The sequence below is a fragment of the Thamnophis sirtalis genome, unplaced genomic scaffold, assembly GCF_051295495.1.
Source record: "Thamnophis sirtalis isolate CommonGarterSnake01/CBP01778 unplaced genomic scaffold, rThaSir2_p1.2 scaffold_4, whole genome shotgun sequence".
Classification (NCBI taxonomy): domain Eukaryota; kingdom Metazoa; phylum Chordata; class Lepidosauria; order Squamata; family Natricidae; genus Thamnophis; species Thamnophis sirtalis.
This window is the reverse complement of record NW_028261384.1, coordinates 124,579,419-124,603,401: the sequence shown is the minus strand read 5'-3', so window position 1 is coordinate 124,603,401 and position 23,983 is coordinate 124,579,419. Positions and strand designations below refer to the sequence as shown.

Genomic DNA, 23,983 nt, shown 5'->3' with positions numbered 1-23,983 from the left:
TTCCAAATCGAAGCATTCCATTTCATACCCCAATCTTCACTCAGCAATTCGTCCCATCCCCCATGGCACAGATATACCAGTATCCAAGCCCCCTGCTACCTTGGAAAAGATACCTAGCTCCGATGAAGGTGAAGTCATACCTGAACCAGATGACGAATCAAGTTCTGACTTTGGAGATGATACAAGACCAAAATTGTTTTCTCAGGAGGAGATGAATGATTTGGTAAGAGACTTGAATCTTCCCAAAGATGCCGCTGAGTTACTTGGATCAAGGCTGAAAAGCAGGAATTTATTGTTGCCAGGAGTGTCATCTTCATGGTTCAGACATTGTGAAAAGGTGTTCATTCCTTACTTTGTCCAGGAAGACAAGTTGGTTTATTGCATCGATGTTGAAGTCTGATGGGTCAATTTAAAATCCAATATGATTCAGAGCAATGGCGTCTTTTTATACATTCTTCAAAAAGAAGTCTCAAAGCAATTTTACTCCACAACGGTTTTTACGCTTCCATACCTGTAGGTTATTCTGTACACTTGAAGGAAACCTACGAGAACTTGGAATTGGTTCTTCGTAAACTTAAATATGAAGACCATGGTTGGCAAGTGTGTGGGGACTTGAAGGTCTTGTGTATGCTGCTCGGGCAACAAGCTGGGTATACCGAATACCCTTGTTTTCTGTGTCTATGGAACAGTCGAGACTGACAAAATCATTGGACCAAGAAGAGTTGGCAGCCGAGGGTGCTAACAGTCAGTGAAAAAAATGTTCTCCAAGAAACTTTGGTACCTTCCCATAAAGTTCTTCTACCACCTCTCCACATAAAATTGGGATTGAGGAAGCAACTCGTAAAATCACTTCCAAGAGATGGAGAATGCTTCAAATACTTGGTCACCAAGTTTCCATGCCTGTTGGAGGCAAAATTGAAGGAAGGTGCGTTCGTCGGACCAGACATTAGAAGGCTTATAGTTGATCAAGAGTTTGTCAACACCATGACAGATCCTCAAAAAGAAGGGTGGATTGCATTTGAAGAAGTTGAACATAAATTTTTAAGCAATAACGAAGATCCTCACTACAAAAAGATCGTTGGAAGAATGCTGAAAGCAGTTCAAACTTTAGGTTGCCTGATGAGTTTGAAAGTGCATTTCCTCCAGTCCCACCTTGACTACTCTCCTGAAAATTTGGGAGCTGTGAGTGAAGAACAAAGTGAACGATTCCACCAAGACATTAAAGAGATGGAAAGGAGATACCAAGGAAAATGGAGCATTACAATGATGGCAGACTACTGTTGGACGCTTTAGAGAGACATTCCAGATGCTACTCACAAGCGTAAATGCACCAAGAGAAGCCTCACCAGGAAGAAGAATTGAGTTTAGTGTGTGTAGGTGAGCTCATTTCAGTTCAAAAAAGGATTTTCATGAAAATATTGTAATAAAACTTTAATTTTATAAGTCTATTTCCATTTATTTTGAGATACTGCCTTATTTAACATAGTTACCTAAATTGTCAGGAAACGTGATGTCCTATGACAAAATGGAGGTCATTTTTGGATTCAGCGCACCAAAAAACATAAAGATTACATGGAATAACCAAAACAGCTCTCAAAAAAAAATATTTTGGAGATCTGTGAGAGTGTCATAAAGAAGTTTTTCTGGTTTTCTTCTGTAGGGCCTCGAGGGGGCTGGGGGAGGCTGTTTTGGCCCTTCCAAGGCCTCAGGAAAGTCTCTGGAGTCTGGGGAGGGCAAAAAAAGGCCCAATGGGTCAACTGGAAGTTCAGAAATAATCTGTTTCCAGCTCCTAGAGGGCCTCCAGGGCCCCACAGGAGCCTATTTTTCCCCTCCCCAAGCTCCAGGAAAGCCTCCGGAGCCTGGGGAGGGTGAAAAATGGGGCCAATGGCCCAACCAGAAGTCCAAATTTGTTTTTGAACCATTGATTGGCCTGTTAGGCCCATTTTTTGCCCTCCCCGGGCTCCTTCAGACAGGAAGGTGGTAGAGAGAGTGGTGAGGACAGCAAAAAAGATTATTGGCAGTTCACTGCCTTCCATCCAGAATGCAGCACATAAACAATGCTTGTATACAGGTATGTACGCATGCATGTATGTATGTATATATATGTGTGTGTGTGTGTGTGTGTGTGTGTATACCTCCTAAAATTGGGATATAACATGTCTTAAGTAACAAATTGCTAGTGTTTCCCCCTCTCCCCCCAACTAAATCACTTCCAGATTTTTTTTTCATTGTTAGGAAAAGAGGAATCTTACCATGTTTTGTCTTTTTGTTCAACTTTAACATTGCTAGATCCATGGGCAGGATATGCTTGCTACCTAATTTATTATCACACAGTTAATGTCTCAATAAATCAAGGAAGATTAAAGATTAACTATCAACGTTTTTAGAAACAGGTTATTCTTCTGCATCTCTGCACTTTTGGTTATTCATTAACTTTCTCTTTCATAGTCCCGCCTTTCCCCGAGAGTTTTTTAGTATTTAAGGAAAGCTATTCTCTTTCTTTCTGATTGCCTCCAACTACAAATTCTACAGAGGAGTAAAGGCAGCTCTCAGAGAAAGCTGTGCCTGCTTTTTCCCCCACAAAGCAACTGAAAAAATCAAAAGGGAGACTGAAACAGCCCCAGAATTTCAGGTGAGATACTAAAATGGTTAGAGATTTTTCTGGGCCAAGATGAGTGGAGGGGGAAGTAAAATCAAGAATCATAGGGGCAGAAAATGTTTTGGAAGGCATCTAGGGTGGATTCCTTAATGAACAATCATAAAACCACTTCCACTTTTTCTAGAGCAGAAGTTACTTCTTCCCTATCTTGACATCTAAACACACTTCCCAGGTTTAGCTCAAATATGCTTCTCTATAATTTCTACCTACTGTTTGGAATTATTGATTTCTTGGGATCTAGGAGATCTGGGGATTTCTCTTCCCTTTTCTCTGGAACCCTGAAAGCGTGTTCAAACTCTTCCGTTCCATTCTTTTGTCTTCCTGTTCATTTGAGTCTTCTCCAAAGATTCTCCTGAAAGCTGGGGTTTTTAAGTTAAGCAGTGAGTCACGGTGGCGCAGTGGATAGAGTGCAGTACTGCAGGCTACTTCTACCAACTGCCGGCTGACTGCAATCTGACAGCCCTGTCTTTCTTAAAGTAATGTAGCTTTTGACTGAATATGAGAGCCTGGAAAAAAAATTCAGCTGCTTGTTTAAGGTGACCAGATTTTCAGATTGGTAAAGAGGGACACCTTTGACGGGAGCTGGCCGCGGCGGTTACTCCCAGCCCGCGGCCTTGCTAGGGACGTCTGGTCACCTTAATTATACACATCCTCTCTCTCTCTATCCATCCATCCATCCATCTGTCTATCTGCCTGCCTACCTATCTCTCTCTCTTTCTCTCTATCCATCCGTCTATCTGCCTGCCTATCTGTCTATCTAGTTATGGTCTCGCTTTCTCTCTCTCCCTCTCCCTCCCTCCCTCCCTCATCTCATTATCATCTATCTCAGTGTTTCTCCACCTTGAAGACTTGAAAGTATGTGGACTTCAACTCCCAGAATTCTGGGAATTGAAGTCCACATACTTTCAAGTCTCCAAGGTGGAGAAACACTGATCTATCTAATTAATATAATTATTTCTCCCTCTCTTTTTCACTCTCTCTCCAGCGCACACATGCAAATGCATAGGGCAGCCCACCTCACACACAGGTAACTCCGGGCAGCTTACAACATTATGATGCACGTCTCCCCATAGCAGAGGAGATGGGGAAACCGGGGGCCCGGAGATCACCCGGGGGATGCCGAGGATGCCCCAACTCATCCCCTCTTCCCGCTCCAATCATGTGCCGCTACTTCCTCCGAGCGCGGCACTTTACTCACTCCTCGGAGCGTTCACAACTTCGCTCCCTCCAATTTCTCGGCCTGGGAGGCTCACCGGGCTCCGCCTACCCCAGGCCCCCATTGGTTCAGCGGGCCGAAGAACGCGAGAGGGGTGCGGTTGGGAGGGAAAAGCGCTTGGCACGAAGGACTTTCTTCCAACCAGCGGAAACCCCTGGCGCAATTGGGCTGCGATCGGCGGCTGTCCTTGCTACAATCCGCGCTGCCTGCCGCATCAGCGGAATCTAATTCAAGAGATCTTAATCTTGACAGCGTTGTTGGGATCTGCATGTGAAATTACTTTAATCAATGGGGTAAAGTCCTTTCTCCCACCCCCCCAGCTCTGATGCGGGCGTAAGGAAAGTCCTCTCTTTCCCCCACATCAGAGCTCGGGCGAGTGAAAGAAAGAACTTTACCCCACTGATTAAAGTAATTTCAACCGCAGATTCCAACAACGCTGTCAAGATTAAGATCTCTTGAATTAGATTCCGGCTGATGTGGCAGGGGCTGCACTGGCGGGGACAGGCAGAGGGGATGGGACTTGGAGTCCTACGATCTTGGCGAGTGGGGTTTCCTGTGATAGGGTTTGAAGTCCGATGCCCCTGGCGATTGGGGGTTCCACTGGTTGGAAGAAAGTCTTTCTTCGCGCCAAGCGCTTTTCCCTCCCAACCACACCTGGGGGTGGAAGCGGCAGAGCTTGGAAGGTGCTGCCCCCGGAGCCCAAGGGTGAGCGGGCTGGGGCGGGCTGGCGAGCGGGCCCCTTTCTCGCACACAGGGAAGGGGAGGAGGGCGGCGGCGACTGTTTCACTAACCCCGCACAGGTTACTAAAGGCCCTCGGCAGCAGCAGCAGCAGCAGCAGCCGAGACGACGACCTCGTGCGACGGTCCTTGGGGCGCTGCGGAAGCCCTGCCAAAGCGCCCCTTTCCCAGCTCAGAGCAGGATGAGCAGCGAGCAGAGCCTCATTTAAAATGACGGCCGTGGCCGCTCATTCGCTCCGCTGCTCTTGCGTGGAGGTCTACTGCCGCTCTTGCTGAGGAGGCAGAGGGGTGGGAGGGGCGCGAAGGAATCAGCGCGGCGGCGCGGGTGCCTTTCTCGCACACACGGAAGGGGAGGAGGGCGGCGGCATAACCCCGTGCAGGTTACTAATTCCCAGTTTACTCACCAGTGAAGCAGCAAAACAAAGCAAACGGCCACGAAGGCGAAATGAAATGGAGACTCATGCGGTGTGCTAAGCGGACTCCAGCCAATCAGTGAGCGCAGACTGGGCTGGCTTAGATTTTTAGAGTAGATAGAATAGATGGGGGAACGGAACGAGTGAGCTAGCGGCAGCTGATGATGGGCGGGGGAGCCAGCGAGCGCCAAAATAAAGCGGGGTTTTTGGAGAAGCGGGCGGGACACGGGAAAAATGATGAAAAGTCGTCCCTGTCCCGCCAGATGCAGGACGTCTGGTCACCCTAAGCATGCCGACTGCAGAATTCCTGGGGTTGAAGTGCCCAGTGGCTGGGGAATTCGGGGAGTTGAAATCCACATTTTAAAGTTGTCAGCGTTGTAGTGATAAATGCCTCAGACATTTATCCGAAGGGACATCTCACCTATTCATAGAACTCCCTGTTCACCTTGAACCCTTTCACTATGTTTTCGCCTCACTGGTTTACAGTTTTTCATATCTATACCTCTGCAAACAACCATCTCAAAACATCGCTTATCAGATAGCACCAACATGTTTTGAGAGCCAAGCCATCAAGAGTGATGGCTCTTTGAACTTTGCTCTCTTCCATGCCAGCCTTTTTGCCCCATTCCAGCTGTTAATTCCAGCTTTTCCACTTCCTTAGCAACAGAGAAGAGGTTTGCTAGAGCAATCTCACATAAAAAGGAATTTTTTAAGAGCCACCTCACACAGAAAGGAATTTTTGAAGAGGCCGAATTGGAGAGAGGGAGGGCAGTAAATTAAATTAATTATTATTAATTAATAATAAATAAATTAAATTTAAATAAATTAAAATAAATAAACCAGAGGTACAAGGCTTACCTTACCATTTTAACATTACCTGAAGGTGCATAATGAGACCTGTGCCAAAACACCTCAATTCCTATCGTGGGCCTTTCAAAAGGAGGGAAATCAAAATCTAATCTGCAGCCATTGTTTATATATATGTCTGTGTTGGATATGCAAGTCCATTCCCAAACTTCCGGCTTGCCCATAGGGCCAGTTTTTCATGCTTCAGAGGCTTCAAGGAATTTCTTCTATGCTTCTTCTATGTTTTCAAGAATGTGCCTAGCTTTGAAGCCAAGAATAGAAGTGAGACACAGCAGTGAGATAACATTTGTGGTAAAGATAACATTTGTGGTAATTTGTGTTAAGCTTACAATTTGCTAGGCTAGAAAACAACTACTTTCTGACAGTATTCAATAATATAAGCAGAAACCAATAACAAAGGTTAATTCTTAATAAATGATTTCTAGCAGTATGTCATATCATAATCAAAGAACAAATATTGGTTTAATCAGTAACAATTATATAGTAACATGAGCAATTCGTAATAAGAGCAAATAGCCGATATTGATTCATATGCTCCTTCATAGGTATGTTTAACCTATGGTCCCACAGTTCATTTTGAACAAATCCTATCCTAAAACAGAAGAGAAAACTCATTTCCAATTTTCCAGCATGTGGGAACTGGGAAACAGAAGTTTTCTTCTATTTTGCATCATCCATTTGCTTGAAACTATATCTCCAGTACACCTGAAATCAAACTTTTTTAAAAACATTTTTTTCCCTTTAAATTCACCTGGATTTTGGGTTTTGATGCCAAGAGCTTTGGCCTTCCAATTTCAGGCCCTTCTTCCTTTTCTGTCTAAACACTCTGGAGTTTGCAAAACAGCCAGCATCTATTTCCTATCCTCCCAAACTTTTCAGAATTACTCATGGAGTTAATGTGAATCTCGCTGGCAGAAATACTGCATATTGATGTACCTGTCGATTCTCTTAATGAGCAGAAATCTCTCTTTGTATACAGACTAGATTTGGCTCAGAGTGTAACCTGAATACCTTCTTCCCTCTCCCTCACACAACATTTGCCTAGACCAGAGGTGGTATTCAGCAGGTTCTGACCAGTTCTGCAGAACCAGTAGCGGAAATTTTGAGTAGTTTGGAGAACTGGTAAATACCACCTCTGACTGGCCCCGCCCCCATCTATTCTCTGCCTCCAGAGTCCCAGATTCACTTAATGACTGCAGGATTCAATTAACAACTGCAGTGAAAAAAAAGGTCAGAAAATCGGGGCAAAACTCAGTTAACAACTTCCTTGCTTGGCAACAAAAATATGGCCCCATTTGTGGTTGTAAATCAAGGACTATGTGTATATACAGATATACATGCATTCCAACACAGATAGTCCTTGACTTACAACAGTTTAGTGGCTATTCAAAGTTACGATGACACAAAAATGACTTATGACAATTTTTCACACTTATGACTGTTGCAGCATCCCCATGGTCATGTGATTTAAATTCGGATGCTTGACAACCAACACACATTTGCGACAGTTGCAGTGTTCTGGAATTCTGTGATCTCTTTTTTGTAACCTTCTGACAAGCAAAGTCAATGTGGAGATCAGATTCATTTAACAACTGTATTACTAAGGTTTAAGGTTTAAGGTTTATTGACATTTGTATGCCGCCCACTCCCTAGGGACTCTGGGCGGCTTACAGACAAGACTAGGGAATATATAGAATTAAAATAAAAATACAATATTAAAATTACACAACATACATACTACTTAGAGTGGGGAGGGATGCCAATCAACAGCCCCAGGCCTGCCGGAACAACCAGGTCTTAGTGGCTTTACGGAAGGCCGGAAGGGTAGTGAGGGTCCGGATCTCTACAGGAAGATCATTCCATAGGGCCGGGGCAGCAACAGAGAAGGCCCTCCCCGGGGGGGTCGCCAGCCGACATTGACCAGCCGATAGTACCCGGAGGAGGCCCAATCTGTGTGATCTTATCAGTCTCTGGGAGGTAACTGGCAGGAGGCGATCTCTCAGGTAGCCAGGTCCTAAACCATGTAGGGCTTTAAAAGTAACGACTAGCACCTTGAAGCGTGTCTGGAGACCAATGGGGAGCCAGTGCAGCTCATGGAGGATAGGTGTAACATGGGTGTATCTAGGTACACCATCCCCAGGCTTTACTAATTTAAGGATGGCAGGGATTTCCTAAACAAATGTGGTGGGGAAAGGCTTAAATTGGGGCAAAAGTCACTTAACAAATTTCTCACTTAGCCACATAAATTTTGTTCCTACATTGAGACTACCTGAATACACAGAAGCTTTCTGTTTGGTACTAGGTAAGGAGACCGCTCAGTGCACAAACCAGGGGTAAAATTCAGCAGGTTCTGACAGGTACTGGAGAACCGGTAGCGGAAATTTTGAGTAGTTCGGGGAACCAGTAAATGCCACCTCTGGCTGGCCCTCGTAGTGGGGAGGGAATGGAGATTTTGTAATATCCTTTCCCCAGGAGTGGGGAGGGAATGGAGATTTTGCAGTATCCTTCCCCTGCCACGCCCGCCAAGCCATGCCCAGAGAACCCGTAATAAAAAATAAAATGAATTTCACCACTAGCACAAACCACAAGGGCCCACAGCTCAACTGCATACCTAGTCACTACCTGAGAAGTTTTAATGTTGGATGAGGAAGTCAGAAGATCACTTAGAACAGAATTCCCCAACCTTTCCAAGTTGGTGGCCCAAAGTGGGGAGGGAGGGGGAAAAAGAGGGGATGGTTTTGCGGGAGGGGCAGTGTGGATACGCAAGCACCAGTTGCTCACAGGAGTTGGGCTGAGAGTACATGCCCACACACCATCCAGTCACTCATACAGCCCAGTTGTGTATAGGCCACAGATCAGTAGTGGCCCACGGCCCACAGGTCGGGGACTTTCACTTCTCTTCTGCTTCTGATCTCTGCAGATTCCTGGAGTCTCCCACCATGCTGGCCTCCAAGATCTCCTGTTTGCTGGTGGCGTCTTTGGCCTTTCTTTTGGGGGCTCTGCTGGTCATGCCCAGCCAAGGTCAAAACTGGGCTGCATTCCAGAATAAGCACATTGACAGCGTCAGCAGCTACCCACCTTCCAACTCATATTGTGACAACATGATGCAATATCGGCGCTTAACCCGTCCTCGTTGCAAATACCTCAACACTTTTATCTTTGAACCTGCCAATGTGATCAAACAAATCTGCCAAAGCACCTGGTATCCAGCTTCTGTTAACAGCACAGCTCCTTTCAATTTGGTTGATTGCACGCATATCGGTGGCCGGGCTCCTAATTGCATATATAGAGGAAACAGCACCTATAAATACATTAGTATTACCTGTGAAAAATATGATCCTGTTCACTACATTACCTCTTTTTGATAAAACTCGGCTCCCATTTCCTGAAAGAAGACCATGGAAATTTGGACCAAGAAGTCAGCTCAATTTAATCTGATGCTAATTGTTTATCTTACTGGTAGTAGAGATACAGATCTGGCTGCACATTTGCATAATAAACTGCTTTCTTCTCAAAACAAAGTATTGCTATGGTGATTAGAAATCAAAGTGTTCCCTAAGACTTTTCTTTCCATTCTACTCAGCAAAAAGAAGTAGGGGTGATCAGGAGTGGGCTATTATGAGTTCTCCCAGAGAACCCTTAGCTAATGTTATGGCCAGTTCAGAGAACCTCCAAGTCCCAACCCTGGCTGGCCCCACCCACCCCACCCCTTCCCTCCCAGGACTCTCCACGCATCTCATTTTGGATGCGAGGTAAGTGCAGGGCCTGTGCAGAGGCTTGGGGAAGGGGAAAAACTGGTCTCCCGGAAGTTCCAGAAGGCCAAAAACAGGCTGGAAACAGGCCCATTTCTGGCCTCTGGAGGGCCTCCAGAGCCCGGGGGAGGAGGTTTTCACCCTCCCCGAGACTCAAGGAAAACTTCCGGAGCCTGGGAAAAGTGAAAACGGGGCCCCCACCATAGTGCAGGAGGCCGACTAGCGCACACCCACCATGGCTACGCCTACCAGCAACTGGTCAGAAAAGTTCAGAAAAACACTGTAGGAAAAAGTGCAGAGAAGAGCAACCAGGATGATTAGGAGACTGGAGACTAAAACATATGAAGAACGTTTACAAGAACTGGGCATGGCTAGTCCAGAGAAGAGAAGGACTAGGGGAGACTTGATAGCAGTCTGCCAATATGTAAGGGACTGCCATAGAGGAGAGGGGGTCAATTTATTTTCCAAAGGACCCAAAGGCCAGACAAGGAATAATGAATAGAAACTGATGGGAGATTCAACCTAGAAATAAGGAGAAATTTTCTGACAGTGCGAGCAATCAACCAATGGAACAGAAGTTGCCTTAGGAAGTTGTAGCAGCCTCATCACTGGAGGCTTTCAAGAAGAGATTGGACTGCCACATCCTGCTTGGGTCGGTGGTTGCTTGGACTAGATGACTTACAATCAGGATGGTGAACCTATAGCACGCATGTCACAGGCGGCACGCGGAGCCATTTGGCACGCGAGGCGTTGCCCTGTCAGTCTTTTTTAAAGCCATTTAGGCTCTGGAGGACGAAAACGACCCAACGGACAAACCGGAGTCACTTCCGGTTTGCTCATAGGGCTGTTTTTAGTCCTCCGGAGCCTTCAGGGAAGCCTCCTGAAGGTCCCGGAAGGCTCCGGAGGGCTTAAACCGGCCCTACAAGCAAACCGGAAGTCTGTCCCCAAACTTCTGGTTTGCCCATAGGGCCATTTTTTTGCATTCCGTAGACTTCAGGGAAGTTCCTGAAACCTCCGGAGGGGTAGGGGAGGCTGTTTTCACCCTCCCCAGGCTCCTATAAAGCCTCTGGAGCCTGGGGATGGCGAAAAAAGCATGCAAAAAATGGGGGCGCCTGTCATGCACGTATGCATGCTGGAGAGGGGTCACTCATTGCATTATGGGTGTAGCATGCCCACACACGACCCACCCTGCGCTCCCCCTGCTTATGGCACGCGAGCCAAAAAAGGTTTGCCATCGCTAACCTACAAGATCCCTTCCAATCCTGTTAATCTATTCTATCTGTAATTTATCTCATTTTGGTTTGTTGGATCTATCTGCAGTTGGGTTCCCATAGGACGTCCCATTTGAGTGCAATTAGCTTGGCACTCCATATATCTACTCCCTTTTCTTTGATTTAGTGAAGCCAAGGTTGGAAAAAGCTGCAACCTGATACGCAACCTTTTTCATACTGGCTGGGAAACTCTGGGTGTTCTGTTCCTCACTACAGGTTTGTGTAGATTGACAGGCAGCTAAACTCCCCTATCCTTCAATAAACCAGACTGTGTACATAGATCTTGGTGCTTTATTAAAGGAACAGGATGAGCTTAAACTGGGAAAAATAGAAATACGTACAGTAAGAATCCGAATACAAAACAAACAACGTTGAGTTGCTCGTGAGCATAACAATTAACAAAGACAGATAAAGTTCAAGTTTCACTAGCGGTGTTATGCACATAGAACATGGATTTTGCCCTCTGATAAACACGTGTCATGGATTAAGCTGGATTCTTCCAGGTACTTCTGTTTCCTCAGAATGTTATAAAATGGAGTCTGACTTCTCAGTATTCACCCATTTCCCCCCAAATGAGGAAGGAGGGTACTCGGTAAGGTCAAAACACTACTAAAACCAACTTTCTAAACAATGAAAGGTTTGTCTCTGGATGGAGCTCAATACATATTACAGAACAATAACACATATAAACTCTACGCAGGCGGCATGTCACTGGGAGTTGAAATCTATACATCTTCAACCTCCCAAGGCAGAAACATGGATATAAACTTTCACATGATCTCTAGGTAAACGTAAAGGTTCCCCTCACACATATGTGCTAGTCATTCCTGACTCTAGGAAGCGGTGCTCATCTCCGTTTCAAAACTGAAGAGCCAGCACTGTCCGAAGACGTCTCCATGGTCATGTGGCCAGCATGACTAAACGCCGAAGGGGCATAAAACACTGTTACCTTCCCGCCAAAGGTGGTTCCTATTTTTCTACTTGCATTTTTACATGCTTTTCAACTGCTAGGTTGGCAGAATCTGGGACAAGTAACAGGACCTCACTTCGTTACGTGGTACTGGGGTTTCAAACCGCCAAACTGCCCACGTTTCTGATCAACAAGCTCAGTGTCTTAGCCACAGAGCCACCAGGTCTGTCACATTATCACTACACCATAGCATAAGACAGAGATCGGCATTATTGATAATATGTTGGCATTAATATATTGATATATGTTTCATGAATGAAAGTGTTTAGAGCATGTTCTCATATTCTAAACCCATCTACCTAAGTTCATTTTTATATTAATTCTGGCAGTTTCTGTTTTATAGATCCCTCTCCACTCCCAACCCCCAATGGAATAAAAATCAATGATTTGGAAATTTATTGTGGATAAACAGAAATGGAAATTGTGTTATGCATGGGGGGGGGGGATGAGAATCCTTGATATTACAAGGTTCAAAAGATACCTAGTTTCTCGCTATTATACAATGATCAGAAAAATTTCAAGAGTTGAACAAACACTTTATCCTGGGAGTCATGATTGGAAGATTATTTGAATGTTTGGTTTATGTATAACCAATCAATATTTGGTGCACTTTTTTTTCTTGCAATTAAGAAAAATGACTACAATTGTCATCTAATGCTACAGTAGTGGCTAAAATTGTGGAAACCTTTTGGGAAAATTATACAGTATTTTTGAGGTTTGATGGTTAATAGCACCACTCTCATCACTCCAAATAACATTGTCCCATTATTCCTCTGTCCAGGTAACATGGGTTTTAGCCCAGTTTAGCCTTTTCGACCTTTGTTTGAGAGATAAAAGTGGCTTTTTTCATGGAATTCTAGATTTTAAGCCAAATTCCTGCAGTCTGCACCGAACAATCCTTGCACACAACTTCACATTGCATTGCGCCATTTCATCTTGTGTACACTTAGATGATTTTCTTCCGTCATGTAGGCACAGTCTCTTAATTCTTCTATCATCACTCGCTCTTGTCCACCTTTTCCTGCCTTTAGCAGTGTGGTTTCTGGGCAGTGGTGGGATTCAGCCAGTTCGCACCTATTCAGGACAACCAGTTGGTAACTTTCCAGGCAGCTCGGAGAACTGGTTGTTGGAAGAAATCTCCTTTTGATTTTCCCACTTTACAGGGCTAATCCTGTAAGGAAGGCAGGAAGGAAACATTCTGGTGTTGTTTCCTAGCCTCATCTTTGTTGACCTGCTTACAGAAACTGTCTCTCCGGTTAACCCTGATTACATTGTAATAGCTAAGGCGAAGCACCCATTGATGGGAGTGACGTTGAGTTGGCCACACCCACCCAGTCACGTGGCCACTGAGCCCCGCCTACCCAGCTGGCCATTAGGGCAGAGAACCGGTTGTTAAATTATTTGAATCCCACCACTGTTTCTAGGTGACCAGTCAACTCTTTGCACCTTTAATTTTATTACGTTTTACAAGCTCATTAAGTGAAAGAAGACAAAAAAACAACAACAAACTTCATAGCAATCACATAACACACTGACAAATATCCTCCTCTCAGCTTCAATACATGATACCAATAACTGATTCCTACTGTGATCTGATTGGCTCATTTCTCATTTGGCTCATTGCCAAAACAAGATGACACCTGATTGGCTCTCTAAACATTCATGCTCATTGTCTACAATCAGATGAAGGAAAGCTATCTGATATCAACCTAAGGAAGTTGTGCTTCCTTTTTCTGGTTATTTGGCTATAACTTTTCATAGAATAAAGAGAATTTAACAAACTCTGTTGCATTACATTCTTTATTAAATTATCTATCCATTGATACATAATGTTATGTGGTGTTATTAGCCACCAAACTTCAAAAATACACTTTTCCCAAAAGATTTCCATAATTTCGGCCACTTCTCTTTATATGAACCTGTAATCCTTTAATTTGGGGTAGAATTGAAAAGACTAGGATGGAGCAGAGCTTTTACCGGCCAGATGCCCTCCCTGGCACCTACACAGAGTTCACAGCAGAAATTTTTTCTTTGCATCTGATGCTATACTATGGTGTGTGTGTGTGTGTGTGTGTGTGTGTGTGTGTGTGTGTGTGTGTGTGTGTGTGTGTCAGAGATGTGCAGTCAGGGGAGACAGGGGAGGCAGAGCCTCACCAATGTCATCATGAAAAGAAAAAAAATGTAAAAGGGAAAAGGCTGAGCTAGTTGCTGCCAGAGTCACCATGGATGACTCTGCTTAGTGCTTAACTGTTTAAAAAAGCCTCTAAAAAGTGCCCTCTACAGGAAGCGGCAGGAGAACGAGGTGCCTCATCTAGTCTGACTTTATGATCACTCGAGCAGAGCTCAGCCAGGGTTAAAAGCCAAAAAACTTCTGATATAGATGAGGCATGTCGTTCTCCTGCCTCCTGTAGAGGGAGGTTTTTTTAGAGGTTTTTTTTAAACAGTTAAGCAGAGTCATCCACACGGTGACTCTGGCAGCAACTACCTCAGCCTTTTTCCTTTTACATTTTTTTTCTTTTCATGATGGCAGGCAAGAACAGAGTTTAAATCCTCTGTGAAACAGCTGGAAAAGGTACCTGTACGTGTGGGTCGGAGGGAGGGGGAGGAATTCAAACTTCATCCTCCTGGTGCAACTTTGTGTGTGTGTGTGTGTGTGTGTGTGTGTGTGTGTGTTTGAGAGAGGGGGGAGGGAACATATTGAGACAGTTCTTTAGTTTATGCATTATGTAACACTCTAATACTATGCCTTTGGGTCTTCTGAAATTTTAATTATCCAATCATAAACAAAACCAATGTTTTCAGTAGAATGAATTTCCACTTCTACTTACACCTGCCAGCCAAAATACTACTATTGATATTGCTAACATGGGCTGAGGAGGAAAACCTAAATTCTCTGAATCCTGGTACAACTTTGTGTGTGTGTGTGTCTGTCCGTCTGTCTGTCTGTGTGTGTGTGTCTGTCTGTCTCTGTGTGTGTGTGTCTGTCTGTGTGTGTTTGAGAGAGGGGGAGGGAGGGAGGGAGGAAGGAGGGGAAGGGAGAAGAAAAAGAAAGAAGGAAACTTATTTAGCCAATAAGTTTAGAAAAACAAATGCAGTCGCTTTAAATTAGAACTGAGCATGCCTAGCTGTGGAATTCTGGGAGTTGAAGTCCACAAGTCTAAAAAAAATGCTGCCTCACCAGCATAAACCTCACCGCACGTCACTGGACTGTGTGTGTAAGACAGATGCCACAAAAGAATACATAATCAAAACTTTTCTTGATATATATCAAGACAAGTTTCGATTATGTATTCTTTTGTGGCATCTCACTTTCCATGTGTGTTATTTGTGTATGTGTATAAAATCAAATTTTAAGAACTGACTCAAAACAGAAAGCATGCAAGAACCTCTGCATGTAAAATATTCTGCTTCTATCCTTCAGCTTGAGCATTGCAGGAATTGATCATGTTGGGAAGGAAATAAGTGAAATGATTCAGAGAAATGTTCAGATCCGTGTCATATAAATTATTTTGTTCCTTAATTATCCCATTAACTGATACCACCCCCACCCTATAAGGAGTTTGAGAAACATGTTTGGATGCTGAAGATTCAAAGAAAGTTTCAACATAACTGAGTATTTTATTATTTTAATTATTAGGAATCTTTCCCAAATAATCTGAGGTGTAAGTTACTGTCAGCACAGAACATAGAACTGCCTTTCCAGAGTTTCCTGCTAAAATTTCTGATGCAAACACAAGACAGAAAATCTTAATACCAGATACTATGAGTTATATTGAGGATGATCTGTATGAATCGTGTCTAAAGAATGTCTCTTCAAAAATGAGGGCCTGAGATTCTGTTCTTCTTTGAATCCAATTCATGCAAACCTCTCACCCTTTGGAATCAGGGTCTCTTCCCTACAATTCATGCTTGCAGATGTAGGCATTCAGTTTGTGACATGCAGTGTTGTTCCATTTAGTGAAATCTATGAGGAATGAAAACAAGCAGTGATTAAAGAATGGGATATGTTCAGCCAGCCAGCCACTCTTTGGGATTCAACAAAGCACAGCATGATTAGCCCAAAATGGACAGACGTTCCCACAAAAACCAAAAGAGACTCTACCTCTGTAGTTTCTAATCTTTTGTAAACACATTTGGACAAAACTTTGCACATCATATAGTCCAGGACAGAGGTGGGTTCCTACTGCTTCGGATCAATTCGATCAAGTAGGTAGTAACTCGGCCTGCCACACCCCCAAACTGGTTCTCTCGGCGGTGCTGTAGGACCCGCCATCTTGTTTTTTGCTTCTGCACATGCACAGAAGCATTTTTAGTACTGTGCATGTGCGCATAGAGTGCATCAAGTCCACAATATTCCATTGTTAACCTCGAAGTAATTGTGAAGGAAGAAAGAAACTTTGTCAACACTACATATGTCCTGTAATAACAAAACCAATAAAATTTTGCTGCTCCCCAAGACCTGTACACTCAAGGAATGGTAGCTAGTCCTGGAGAAGCTGCAATTCTCTGGATTTATTTTATAAGAGTGGAAATCTCCTAGCCTTTTTAGAAATGAATTGATTCCATATTACTTAATGAGAATTAGATTTGGATTCTAAACTCCTTTTCTCAGTTAAGGTTACTGAAGGTCAAAAGCAGTAAGGAGTATTAATAAGTTTGTTTCTTTTCTTGATTCCCTAGAAAATTAATGCCCTTCTTTTATATCTTATGTGAGGGGCCAATCATCTCCAAGCCTTACTCCTGAGTTGCCCTTTTTGTCTTAATTGTTGTTGCCTTCTGGAAGTTCTGCGCATGCGCACAGTGGAAACAGGCTCACACTGTTCTTCTGCCTCACTGATATCAGACTCCGGAGGCTCCGGGAGCAGCACAAAACTACCAGAAGGCTCTGGCCTCCTCTCTGCCTCCGATGCAGAGCCCTCGTCCGAGCCTTCCCCAGACTCCAAGACTGGCCCATGTTCCTCCCCAACCTCCTCACTGTCTGAGTCTGTGGCCAGCTCCGCAGGCCGCCAGCAGGCCACAACAATAGGAACTGGTCATAGGGATATTCTTCATTGGCCAAGTGAGGACACACAATAATTTGTCTCCTGTGCATACACTCTCGGTTTATATACAAGCAACAAAGTGATGAGCCATAGATCATAAATTATAAGATACAATCATAAATACAAAAAAACAAATGATAAGATACCAATAGGAGAAGATAGCAGGAGAGATGAGGAGGAGAAAATAAAAAAGAGAAGATGAGAAAGACAATAGCAATACAGCCTTCTGTATGGGTATTGGGTAAATATCTTTAGGTATAAGATAATGCTGTGGGAATTAGGTATTTAGTGTATTTTTGTCTCTAGTTGTTTTGGTGTATAATGCAGAGGTGGTATTCAGCCAGTTCTGACAGGTTCTGAAGAACCGGTAGTGGAAATTTTTAATAGTTTGGAGAACCAGCAAATACGACCCTGCAGCCTCCCAGCGGATTTTCTTTTGTTGCCCCGAACAGGAGAATGGAGCTGGAAAGCAAGTTAGTGGGGTGGGGAGGGAATGGGGATTTTTCAAGATCCTTCCCCTGCCACGCCCACAAAGCCACGCCCACAAAGCCATGCCATGCCCACAGAACCAGTAATAAAATTTTTGAATCCCACCATTGGCGCAATGTCCTATAACAGCATCCTGAGGGGAGAAGTTGGAACAGTTTTTGTCCAGGATATGAAGGGTCTGTAGATATTTTCTTAGCCCTTTTTCTGGCTTATACAGGCTTTCTATGGGAAGCAGACTGGTTGCAATTGTTTTTTCTGCAGTCCTAACTATCCATTGAAGTCTGTACCTGTCCAGTTTGGTTACTGTGCCAAAACAGACAGCTTTTGAAGTATGAATGACAGACTCAAGAGCCGAGGTGGCACAGTGGTTAAATGCAGCACTGCAGGCTACTTCAGCTGACTGCAGTTCTGCAGTTCGGCTGTTCAAATCTCACCGGTTCAGGGTTGACTCAGCCTTCCATCCTTCTGAGGTGGGTAAAATGAGAAGCCAGATTGTTGTTGGGGGCAATATGCTGACTCTGAGAGGGGGCTGAAAGCCCTATGAAGCGGTATGTAAGTCTAACTGCTATTGCTATTGCTAATGCAGAGCTTCTAGTCACTTACGTGTCTAATGTCATGCAATCCAATCCATACATTGCTGGGTTTAGTTTGGTAGGACATGATGTGATTAGCCACTACGAGAGTCTCTGCAAGAGTGAGAATGGATGCCAAATGGGTCCGACGATGGTAACTCTGGCACTCAATCTGGACAACACAAAGAAAAAAAATGTCTTTCAGTGGTACTGTCTCTTTCTTCTTCATCTGGCTAGCTAGTGGCATGATCATGATCAATGCAACATGGACAAGAGACATAAAGTGACACTAGAACTACATGGAATTATGATGTTTTGATTCCAATATCCCTCCTGAGCTGGAAGACAATGCCATTTTGCCTCAGATTAAGCTGTTGAGTTTATCCAGCCCTTTCTACTTTTCCACCTCCCAGTCTTAAGTTTCATATATTCATGAATAGTCATATCTGGTAGAAGACCAAACTAACATTAGGCATAGTTGGGTAACTGCCTGAGGTGAAGCTACTGGAAGGTAAAGTTCACTGGATTTTCTCTAGAAAAGAGAGATAGAAGAGTTTCTATCTTACTGACTTAGTATCAGATAGAAGTAACCAGGATCCGGAGTCAGGTTCAAGGCACTAAATGTTTATTGCATGTTAACTTATATACAATTGGGGCTGCCCTTGAAGAGCATCCGGTGACTTCAGCTAGTCCAGAACGCAGCCGCGCGAGTGATTGTGGGTGCACCTCGGTTCACCCACATAAACACCTATCCTCCGCGAGCTGCGCTGGCTACCTGTTGATCTCCGGGTGCACTTCAAGGTGCTACTTGTCACCCATAAAGCCCTTCATGGTAGTGGGTCTGCGTACTTGAGAGACCGCCTTCTGCCAATTACCTCCCTGCGACCAATTAGATCTCATAGATTGGGCCTCCTCCGAGTTCCATCTGCCAGCCAGTGCCGGCTGGCAATTACAAGGAGGAGAGCCTTCTCAGTAGTAGCTCTGACCCTTTGAAACGATCTCCCCATGGAGCTTCGTACCCTCACCACCGTCCAGGCCTTCCGCACAGCCCTTAAGACCTGGCTAGCCCGTCAGGCCTGGGAACAAAGATAATTGCCCCCTCCCGAATGATGAATGAATGTTGCTCATTATTTTATTCTATGTTTGTCTGCGTTACTGTTTGTATATCCCCCCCCCCCTTGATTTTATGTAAGCCGCCCTGAGTCCCCTCAGGGAAAAGGGCGGCCTATAAATGTTAATAAAACCTCAAAAACCTCAAACAATTATCTGGTCTACAAATGGTAAAGCACATTGGTACTAGATAATCAATGGAATTCATAGGCGAGCTGGACTTGGATCTCTTATGACTGTGTCGGGATTCCAAACTAATGACATATTTGACTCCCCCTTCAGATCATCTCCTAGATCCAGTCGTCCAGCCATAATAAGGTTTACTTGTGGTTAACCTCAACACTTTCCTGCACCCTGCAATGTTTTTATGTTGTGAGCTACTCAGAATTGTTGGATGGGCAGCAAATAAATTTTATTAAAAAAATAATTGAAAACTCTCATAGTTGGCTGATCCTGGATGTGGAGGGAGATGTAGCTTTGTGAAACTATTGTCCAGCTGTCTGCCTTGTTAACTTCCATATAGAGAAACAAGGGGAAGGCATCGATACAGAGGTGGATTGCCAATATTTTTACTATCAGTTTGGATGTGTGACGCTTCTGCGCATGCACAGAAGCGTCCGGGCAGGTGGGTGGAGCTTCCCGCCACTGCTACTACTGGTTTAGCCAATCCAGGCTGAACCAGCAGCAACACGTCTCTGATCAAATAGCAAAAAGATGAACTTGACCATCCCAGGTGAGATGCTCTAAATGCCAGCTCTCATATTCATAACTTTCTCTTACCTCAGCTTCTTCCCATGTCTTCTTGGCCTCAAAATATCCATAGCAGTTGCCCTGGTATTGTAGCCACTCTCTAGCACATGTGTCAGCATTAACTATATGGGTGGGATATAGATAAAAAGGAAGGACAGAGAATGGAATCAGAAGAGGAATAATCTACTACTCAACCAAAATATCTTGCAATATATATGTCTATCTTATTTATTCAGATTGTTGGCTAATCTAGATCAATAGCCTTTATAACACCGTATCTCAACCTTAACCCTTTGTAGATTTCAACTCCCTCAGCCAGCTTAGAGGAAATGCTACATAAAACAGAAACCAGAAAACATGTTCTTTTGTAAGTATGCACAAAGTTGTATTTTAGGTATGTGTTCTTATTTCTTTTAAAAAACACAAATATTTCATTCGTCAATCATTAAAACATTGAAGTACAATTTTTTTTTGTATGTCCCTCCCTCCCTTCACTCCCAACCTCCCTCCTCCTTCCCCCCCCAACTTCCCAGAACCCGTACACGGTATGGATTTTTAACTAACACAGTCTAAAATCTATTGAGAAAAAAGAAATAAAGAAATTAATGACATTCTACATTGACCTTAGCTTCTTCTTACTGAACTAACTTTTAACAGTTTAAATCATTTCTGATCTTAAGCATAGGCTAACTGGAATTTCTTGGTCCCGTATTTATTTTGTATATAGTCAATCCATTTTTTCCAGTCTCGTTTATATCTCTCATTTGAGTGATCTTTAAGATATGTCGATATTTTAGCCATCTCGGCTAAGTTTGTGACTTTCAATGTCCATTCTTGGATTGTAGGCAAGTCTTCCTTCTTCCAGTATTGCGCCACCAACAGTCTTGCTGCAGTTATTAGGTGCAGAATCAAGTTAGTCTCTACCACTGTAAAGTCAGTACATATACCTAGTAAAAATAACTGAGGAATAAACTTTATCCTTCTTTTAAAAATATTTTGCATAACCCACCATATTTTTATCCAGAATACCTTAACTTTTTGGCAGGTCCACCATATATGATAATATGTAGCATCGAGAGAACCACACCTCCAACATTTAGGCTGTACATTCGGATACATAGAAGCCAACTTTTTAGGATCTAAATGCCATCTATAGAACATCTTGTAAACATTTTCTCTCAGATTTTGAGCTTGTGTAAATTTCACATTTCTTACCCAGATTCTTTCCCATGTATCCAACATTATTGGTTCTTCAATATTTTGAGCCCATTTTATCATACAATCTTTAACTAATTCTGTTTCCGAATCCATCTGTATTAATACATTATATATCCTCTTTATATGCATTAAGCTTTGATCTCTTATTTGTTTAAACAAGTTATCCTCAACTTGGATAAAACCAATTTTTTGATCTAGCCTGTAATTGCCCATACTGGAACCATGTTTGAACTACCTTCTCCTCTTTTAATACCTCTAAGGATTTTAATTGTAATACCCCCCTTTCCGAGGTAAGAAGCTGTCTGTAAGTAATTCTGTCCTGTTTTTGTGTTATATTCATATTTTCAATTGCGTGTCTAGGAATTGCCCACATGGGTATCTTGTCATTTAATTTATATTGGTATTTCTTCCAAACCCGCAGTAAAGCATTTCTTAAAATATGACTTTTAAAATTCTTATCCAATTTTTTGTTGAATAACAGGTAAGCATGCCAGCCAAATACCAGATCATGTCCCTCAATATTCAATATTCTATCATTGGTTAAATGAGTCCAATCACTAATTACAGATAATGCCACTGCATCATAATATAGTTTTAAATTAGGTAGTTTCAATCCTCCTCTCTCACGTACATCTTGCATTATTTTCATCTTTACCCTCGGCTTCTTTCCTACCCATACAAATTTGTTGATACCCTTCTGCCATTCTAAAAGATTCGCATCTTTTTTAAGTATAGGTAACATTTGGAAAAGAAATAAAAATTTTGGTAAAATGTTCATTTTCACTGCCGCTATCCTACCCAGCAAAGATAAGTGCAATTTCTCCCATTTTTTCATCTCCGTCTGTATACTATGCCAAAGTGGTTCATAATTATGCTTATATAATTTCCCATTTGAAGTTAAAATGTTAACTCCAAGATATTTGACTTTTTTAACTACCTCACATCCTAGCATCACTCCTAATTCTTCCTTTTGTTTAATATTCATATTTATAGCTAATATTTTGGTTTTTCCTAAATTTATTTTAAAGCCAGACACTTGACCATATTGATTAATCGTATTCATTAAAACCATACTGGATTCCTGCGGTTGTTCCAATATTATGACCAAATCATCTACAAAAGCGCGGACTCTATATTCTTGCTGCCTAATCTTGATCCCTTTTAAACCATCCAAGCCCCGTATTTTATTCTACAATACTTCCAAAGTTATAATAAACAATAATGGGGACAAAGGACAGCCCTGTCTTGTACCTTTTCCAATTTGAAATGAGTCTGTTAAACTTCCATTGACTATGATTTGTGCTGTTTGCTGTTGGTATATTGCTTTAATTGACTGTAAAAAATTATCTCCTATCTGCATTTTTTGCAATATCTTCAGCAGAAATTGCCAGTTAACTCGATCAAAGGCCTTCTCAGCATCCAAAAATATAAACGCAGCAGGGATCTGGTTGTTCTTTCCCAAATATTCTAATGCATTAATAATTAATCTGACATTACTTTTCATCTGTCTCCCCTGTATAAAACCTGTTTGGTCCGTGTATATCAATTGTTGAATAACCAACATTAACCTATTTGCTAATATTTTAGTAAAAAATTTATAATCTACATTCAGTAATGAAATAGGTCTATAATTTTTGGGTTGAGTAGTATCTTGATCTTCTTTGGGTATCAAAGTTATAAACGCTGTCTTCCAAGATGGAGGCACTTTACCTTCCATTTGAATCATATTAAATAATTCTCTAAGAGGTTCTACCATTTCTAACTGTAAGTTTTTATAGTAAACCGCTGTCAAACTATCTGTACCTGGTGCTTTCCCTGACTTTAATTGCTTAATTACCTGTAAGATTTCCCCCGAGGTTATTGGTTGATTCAATTTTTGCCTGTGCTCTTCTCTAACTGAAGGTATTTTCTCTTTGTCTAAATATTTGTCTATGTCTAAACCATTAATTTTATCCCCTTTATACAGTTCTGTAAAAAATTCCTGAAAAGCCTTTTGAATCTCTTCCTGTTGAAACACCTCCTTCCCTCTGTAAATCAGTTTAGATATATTTCGAGTTTTCCTTTTTTTCCTAATCTGATAAGCTAACCATCTGCCAGGTTTGTTTGCATTACAAAAAGTATTGTGTTTTGCATATAATAAATTAGTGGCTACCTGGTCAGATATCAACATGTCAAATTGAGATTTTAATATGTTAATAGCTTCCTTAACCTTTGTATCGTCTGGGTTCATTGTTAACTCCAGCTCTTTTCTCTTAATTTCCTCTTCCAGTTCTGTTCGTTTTAACCCTTGTTTATTTCTATGTGTTTTATTTATATTCATCAGGACTCCTCTCATATATGCTTTGCTTGCATCCCATACAAATTCCATAGATGTACCCTTATTCATATTCAAAGCAAAATATTCAGATAGTAATTTTTTACAATCATTAATATACTTTTCATATCTAAATAAGTTTTCATTCAGTCTCCAAAACCTTCTTGCCTGCACTACCCTTCCCAACTCCATCCAAACTGGGTTATGGTCCGAAAGGACCCTAGCCGCAATCTTTGTTTTCTTGACCCTAGAAAGCAAATCATTAGTGGTTAAAATAAAATCAATCCTTGAAAGGGATTGATGCCTGTCCGAGAAGAAAGTGAAGCCATATTCCTCTGCATTTCTTTCTTGCCAAATATCTCTCAATTCAAAGTCATCCATAATGTCAAAGAAAGGTTTGGGTAACTTTGCTCGCATCTTAGTATTTAGGTGGGAAATCTTCTTATCTCTCTTAGTGTCTATCACTCCATTCCAGTCACCCAATAGTATACAGGAACTATAGTCCCACTGTACTAATTTAGCATGAAGATTTCTTTTTTTTTTTTTAATGTATATTTTATTATGTTTTCATTCTATACAATCACATATTCACTGTGCTTGAT

General features: G+C 42.5%; 1 pseudogene across 2 annotated transcripts in view; it reads left to right on the top strand.

The window, feature by feature from the left end:
• The first annotated feature begins 2,443 nt into the window (after positions 1-2,443).
• The window catches only part of LOC148046382 (ribonuclease pseudogene), an 83,319-nt pseudogene continuing 61,779 nt past the window's right edge, over positions 2,444-23,983 (top strand). Inside the window, exons 1-2 of one of the 2 annotated variants that reach the window (XR_015696505.1) lie at positions 2,444-2,632; positions 8,814-8,955. The product of XR_015696505.1 is annotated as a ribonuclease pseudogene, transcript variant X2 (transcript). Of the gene's footprint in view, positions 2,633-8,813; positions 8,956-23,983 lie in introns of those variants that run through there. The other variant, XR_015696504.1, reaches the window with a different exon arrangement.